The sequence below is a fragment of the Vipera ursinii genome (assembly GCF_947247035.1).
Source record: "Vipera ursinii genome assembly, chromosome: W".
Lineage (NCBI taxonomy): Eukaryota > Metazoa > Chordata > Lepidosauria > Squamata > Viperidae > Vipera > Vipera ursinii.
Genome location: NC_139522.1, coordinates 41,369,087 through 41,374,086, shown reverse-complemented (window position 1 = coordinate 41,374,086; position 5,000 = coordinate 41,369,087).

The window sequence follows — 5,000 nt, the reverse complement described above, 5'->3', positions numbered from 1 at the left end:
TCTCTCTGTCTCTCTATCTTTCATATATCATCTGTCTACATATTTATCATGTATCTTTCTTTCTTTCTTTCTTTCTTTCTTTCTCTATCTATCTATCTATCTATCTATCTATCTATCTATCTATCTATGCATCAATCTCTGACTGCCTGACTGTCTCTGTCTCTCTGTCTTTCTGTCTGTATCTCTGTCTGTCTGACTGACTGTCTGTCTGTCTACCTACCTCCCTATCTATCTATCTATCTATCTATCTATCTATCTATCTATCTATCTATCTATCTATTATCTGTCCATATATACGTCAACGTACCAATCTGAATCTCTGTATATAACAATCATCTCTCAGTCTGTCTGTCTCTCTATCTTTCATATGTACATATGTATCATGTATCCTTATCTATCTATCTATCTATCTATCTATCTATCTATCTATCTATCTATCTATCTATTATCTGTCCATATATACGTCAACGTACCAATCTGAATCTCTGTATATAACAATCATCTCTCAGTCTGTCTGTCTCTCTATCTTTCATATGTACATATGTATCATGTATCCTTATCTATCTATCTATCTATCTATCTATCTATCTATCTATCTATCGATCTATCGATCTATCGATCTATCGATCTATCGATCTATCGATCTATCTATCTATCTGTTAAGGAATTTGATGTGCAGAGGTCTCCTTGTGCTACCAAAGAGTTGCACAGACAAGGAAGGGTACTGAGAGTAGTAAAAAGTCACACACAGAAGTACACTGAGTTCTAAAAACAAAAAGTATTTTACTTTGAGGTGGTGTAAGAACAAAAATGCACAGTCAAAAATAAACAGTCCAGGTCATAAACAATAGCAACAGTCCAAGCTACAAAATCTTCTTACCGGTCCAGAGGTCAATACACAGTTTAGGTTACAACAGTAGTAAACCAACAGCAGAGCAAAAACAGTAACAGTAGAGAGCAGTGAATTCAGAGAGAGAGAGAAGCTACGTTCCTAGCTTCCTCTTATGGCCATGAGAACACTTACACAACCATTGGCCAATTAACATCTTAAAGACATAGCATTATGGTTAATATATTTTCAACCCAACATTGTAGGCTAACACCATATGCCTAACATTCTCCCCTTTGGGTAGAATAATATATAACTCTTACAATCTTATGCACATTCTTTCACAATTAGCATTGTGTTTCACAGCACTTTGTACCTTCGTAAAATGGTCTGCAATATTTACATCAGATGAACAATACTCTAGCTGTATTAATTTATCCTTGACACATTGTCTGACATTTAAATAACGAAGATCAGTATATTTAGATCTTGTTCTTACTGCAGCATTATTAGCCATCTTTATCGCAGCTTGATTGTCCTCATATACAATGAATGGATCATTTACATTTAAACCCATATCTAACAATAATTGTTTGTACACTAGCAGTTCTGTACATAACACTGATAGACATGAAAATTCAGCCTCCATTGTAGATAAGCTTATGTGCTTTTCTCTAATGGACTTCCATCCAATCAAAGAATCACCCAACATTATAGCCAACCCTGAAGTAGATTTACGAGTGTTTGTATCAGAGGCAAAACTCGCATCTGCATATGCAGTAAGGATTAACTCACGATTTGGCTCTAAATATAACGAGTAGTGAATAGTTTGCTTCAAATACCTTAATACTCGTTTGGCTGATTGCCAATGTCTAACAGTTGGATTATTGTTGTACCTAGCTAATTGATTTACACAGTAAGAAATATCAGGTCTAGTCCAATTACTCAGATACATAAGACTTCCTATCAAAGATTGGTACATAGTCTTATCAAATACAGGACTCTCAACATTAGTGTCCTTAAAATCCATAGCCATCGGAGTTTTTGCTGGTTTACACATTTCCATATTGTATCTCTTTAATAACTGAGATATTTTACTGGCTTGCGACACCTTAAAACCCCTATTTGTTTTCACAATATCTAACCCCAAATAGTGGCTAATTTTCCCAAGATTCCTAATTGTGAATTTATTTTGCAACCTTGAAATGATAGTTTGTGCTTCTAACTCAGTTTTTGTTATTATTGCAATATCATCTGTGAATAATAAAAGAAAAGATAACACTCCATTGTGTTCTCTTCTAAACAAACAAGGATCAGCATTACTGGCTACAAAACCTAATACACTTAACTCATTTACTATACATTTGTTCCACTCATAGCCTGATTGTTTCAATCCATAGAGGCTTTTCTTTAATTCCCAACAATCATGGTTTCTATCACTGGTCAATCCTGGTGGTATTCTTAAATAAATAGTATGTTGCAATGGAGCATGTAGGTATGCAGTTTCAACATCTACATGGTTAACCATATATTGGTTTTTAGCCGCCCATACTAAAGCTGCTCTAAAAGTAGTTGCCCTCAGACTGGGTGCAAACACCTCGTCATAATCCCCAGTAGTTTGAGCAAAACCTTGTGCAACCAAACGTGCCTTATGGGTTATAGTTCCATCTACACCCTTCTTTAACTTATATATCCATTTACAACCTATAGCTTGCTCACCAGGTGGCAGTTTTGCTTTCTCATAGACCTTAAGATTCTGCAAAGACTTCAACTCCCTGTTCATTGCAGCTTTCCATGATGCCTGTTCCTTTTCAGGATACATCCTGATCTCATCATAGTTAGAAGGCTCTACACTAACTTGACATATTACACTTGCTTCATAGCGATCAGGTGGATGTCTGATGCGCATTGAACGCCAAGGAATTACAGGGCTTTGAATTTCTGACTCCTTTCCTTCCTCTGATTCCTCTTTTATCTCCCCTATCTCCTCTTCATCTTTTATATTTACAGGAGATGTATTATCATTACTAGTTACATTATCAGAGGAGTCCTAAAACACTAGCGGATCAGTATTAACAGTTTCTTGCTCTAACCTATCCCAACCAACATGCTCAAGGAATTTTGCATTCGCACTGTTATATACATTAGTTGTGCCTCGTTCCCAGAAACGATAGGATCTGTGGTTAGCTTCGTAACCTACAAAGTATAATTGCCTAGCCCTATGTTGGCCTTTAGTCCTGAGTTGTGCAGGAATGTGTACCCAAGCTGGGGTGCCAAACGTGTGCAGGTAATCAAGGTTTGGTCTTCTACCATGCCATATTGTATGTGGTATTTTACCAGTAGAAGTATTAACAACTAAATTCAGAACATGGTTTGCACATTTTGCTGCCTCCCCCCACAGTCTATCTGTTAAGCCAGAATCTTGTAACATGGTTCTCATCATGGCTTGTAACATTTGCCCACGTCTCTCAACAAAAGCATTATGTTGAGGCCTATAAGGGGCTGAACGTTTATGCTCAATGCCAGCTGATTCTAACATATCAACAAAATGCTTATTTGTAAATTCAGTACCATTATCAGTAATTATGCACTGAACCTTTCTCTTTGTTTTTCTCTCCACAAACTTCAGCCAGTTTGCAAATTGTTGGAAAGTGTCTGCCTTTGACTTAAGCAGATAACAAAAACCATAACGAGAGTAGTGGTCCAATATACTTAAAATATAACATGACCCTCCTAAACTTGGTTTCATGGGTCCAATTAACTCAGCAAACACAACTTCCAAAGGTACAGTTGTTTTGAAACCGTTTAACCTGTTTGCAGGAGTTGCCTTACTCTTTTCCTGATTACAGGCATTGCAATTCAAATACTTACTACATGGCTTCAGTTTAATTCCGTCTACTAATTCAACTGTTTTACATAGTGAGTTAAAGTTTACATGCCCTAACCGCCTATGCAATAAATGTATACATTCATCATGTGGCTTCTTGTTCTCACATATTGAGTTAGCTTTAACTGTACTAACCTGGTTACTTGTGAGAACGAATAAACCATCTTTCAAATTAGCAGTTACACAGGTTCCATTCCTCTCAATAGTGCATTGCTCCCCTCTGAATGTTACCACAAACCCAACTTTAACCAATTCCCTTACAGATAACAGGTTGAATCTTAGTTTAGGTATATATAACATAGGTAACTGTTCATCAATGCATGGACAATAGGAATTACCTTCACCAGAGGCCTTCATCCTCCAACCGTTTGCCAGTGAAACATATTGGTTGCTGTTTTTCATATTAACAAACCTCTCTTTCACTTTAGTAATGCATTGTGAAGCCCCACTATCAACAACCCACAATTCATTATTTCTGCATGTTGATTTACCAGAAACAGCCAAACCAATGCCCTTCTTAGCCTTCCCACTGCTATTCACATTCTGTTTTTTACCCTTTCTACAGAATTTGGCTATATGCCCTCTAGCCCCACAAGAATAACATTTCTTGATGGTGTAAGCAGTGGTAAATTGCTGCTCCTCTCGTGGCTGTGTCTCTCAGCTGGTCTCTGTCACGCCTCCTTCTGGACTCTTCCAGCAGTCTCCCAGTAATGTTGGTCAATGTCAGTTCCTCTCTGGTCAGGACTTCCAAAGAAGAAACATACCCATCATAACTCTCATCCAAAGATGACAGAATAATGTAGACCTGATGCAACTCTGAAAAAATCAGCTGCTTTTCATGAAGCTCTTGAAAAGTTGCCTTCATGTAATTTAAATGGGTCAGCATATCTCCATTCTTCTGCAGACGAGCCCTAAACAGCTTACGTGTAAGGTGTATATGTGCACCCACACTGTCTCGAACATAAAGCCTTCGCAAAACGCCCCAACACCTAGCAGCAGACTCCTCACCACGAATATGGACAAGCTGCTGGTCATTCAGTGTTAGCCCAATAATGCAAAGAGCTTTCTCGTTGCTACGTTTAAAATCGTCTAACTTCTTTGCATCCTCTTCATCATCTGGATCCCAAGCAGTAGTATCTGGTGGGTTATTTACAACAGTCCATAGTCCTTCCTTGCGCAAAAGCAAGCAGCATTTTGTGGACCAGGAAACATAGTTTGTCCCATCCAACCGGGTTATCCAGGAGATGCCTGACAACAGTTCCTGTGCCATTTTACACCAAAATA